This window comes from Halichoerus grypus, chromosome 15 (genome assembly GCF_964656455.1).
Source record: "Halichoerus grypus chromosome 15, mHalGry1.hap1.1, whole genome shotgun sequence".
Lineage (NCBI taxonomy): Eukaryota > Metazoa > Chordata > Mammalia > Carnivora > Phocidae > Halichoerus > Halichoerus grypus.
The window spans coordinates 18,677,971-18,680,348 of NC_135726.1; positions in this window are offsets into that span (position 1 = coordinate 18,677,971).

The window sequence follows — 2,378 nt, forward strand, 5'->3', positions numbered from 1 at the left end:
TGTAGTCTTGTTCTTTGTGGGGGAAGGAAGCAGTTGTTTTTCTCAGAGAATAAAAGCTATCCATTTTTTTTTAAGAATTTTAATTTATTTTAAGATCTTATTTATTCATTCGAGACACAGAGATACAGAGAGAGAGCATGAGCAGGGGGAGAGGCAAAGGGAGAAGCAGGCTCCCTGCTGAGCCAGGAGCCAGACGTGGGGCTCGATCCCAGGACCCTGGGATCATGACCCGAGCGGAAGGCAGATGCTTAACCATCTGAGCCACCCAGATGCCCCAAAAGCTATCCATTTTTAATTGAGTTCATTATTTCTGGTTTGCTAATTCAAAGTTACTTATAAAAATCCCTTGTGGGGTGCCTGGCTGGCTCAGTCCGTACAGCATGCGACTCTTGATCTGTGGATTGTAGGTTCAAGGCCCACCTTGGGTATAGATTACTTAAAAATAAAATCTTAAAAAAAAAAATCTCTTGTGTTTCATTAAAAACAGTTTAAAATAGGTTTTTTTCTTACCCTCTTAAGCAATGAATTTAAGCCATGCATAGATTTTAGCTATGGACGTCTTAGGACCATCACGATTTGAAAAGACAAATATTTCAGATGTATAGTTTTATTAGAAAGGACAGGAAGCTTGGGAGAGAGGAATGAGGCCAGGCTTGGTGCTCGGATGGCCTCTTAACCCATGTTGTGCCCTGCAGCCACAGTCCCAGAACCAGCCTCATCGTCCCGGAGCCTGCTCTCCTGACTCCTTGCTGCCAACGCCCCTCTGAGCAAAGAAAGCCCTAAAAACTGGGGGCGATGAGATCAGAGGATTTCCCGTTCACATTGTGACTTTCCACCACTCAATGACACTGCATCCACCCGCTTCATACCCGGAACCCGCCTTGGTAACATCGGGGAGCGGCGGTCAGCGGAGAGAGACCGGGTTGGCGCAGCCGGAAGTCCCGCCCTACGGAAGTGGGCCCGACCCGTTGGGCGGGAAACCGAGTCTGGCGTCGTCGTAGGCTGGCGGCGAGAGAGAAGGGGCGGAATCCCAGCGCGCTGCGACTTGAGGGTGAAGGTCACGGCCTCTGCTCCCCGCGCGTTCGGATCCTGCCCGGCTCCCGCCCGGGAACCGGGCTGTGGCCTCCTGTGGAAGGTGGGCTGCCGCCGGTAGGCCCGGGTCCGCCGTCACAGCGGCTGGGATGCGGGACGCCCGGCTCTTCCCTTTCCAACCCCCTGACGTGAGGGGGTGGATTGAGCTGGCGGGAACGGGCCTCCCTGAGGAGGCAGCAGACCCCGGCTGCAGTCCCCACAGCAGCTGGTGGCAGAAAGAGAATCGTCACGTACCATGTAGTCGGGCGTCTGGAGCCCGGCAGGTTCCGACCCTGATTGCACTTGAGAATCCTCGGGCCTCTCGCCGGGTGATTCGGGTTATGGGAGGGGTGGGAACCAGTGGTGAGGCCCTTTCTCAGACCGTGGGCCGGGCCGCGTGGGCTGCAGCCCTTGAGGGGCGCACCCGCTGCTGGTGAATCCCCCATGAAGGGCCGGGACTCGCGCCTTTAACGAGCATCCCGTCCTTGGCAGGAGTTGGAGAGCCCTGGCTTAAGAAGAGAGGGCCTGGGGAAGACCTCTGCTCTTCAAAAGGAGATCTTCCGGCTCTTTAGGTGAGCCAGGTCTTGGTGTTAATGAGGGAAACAGGGTGGAGGTAGACTTCCCTCCTTGGAAAGATCGGGCATCGCCCGCCTGTGCAAACTGGGAAGAGGTGATGAGGATTAATGTGAAACAGCTGCTCCGATCTCCTGAGTCTGGGAATGTAAATGTAGTGTGAACTCACTCGTGGTACCCTCGCTTTTCTGCACCTGTTCTCAATCTATTTTAACTATTGTAAAAGCTAATTTATTTGCATATTGGCCCTTTCTCCCTCGCTTCTCCTACTGTAAGGAAAATTTCCACAATGTATGAGTCCAAGCTGGGTATCCGCTGTCAAGGACTTAGTGATGGCAATTAATGGTGGGATTTTCAGCCTGCCAGCCTTATACAGGAAGATGCCATTTATCGTTCTGATATTTTGGGGGTAATATTTACATTTCAAAAAAGCTTTTCATGTTAACAGTTTCTAGGCCAAGGGAAAGAGTAATTTTCAGCTAGTTTTCTTGCTTAAATTTGAATTTAACAGCACTGTTTTGGGGAGTAGATTAAATTAAACCTGTAAGTGGGATGGTTTCTTCCTGTTACCTGGAAAAATCATTTCTCCCCCCTGTGAGAACACAGCAGATAATTTTGAAATCTTGTTCATTACAATTTGCATCTTCACTAAATTACCGAAAACACTGTCTGCTTTATTGAACAGATACTTTTGTGTTGGGGAAGAGACTATATAATTTAAAATATAATTATAT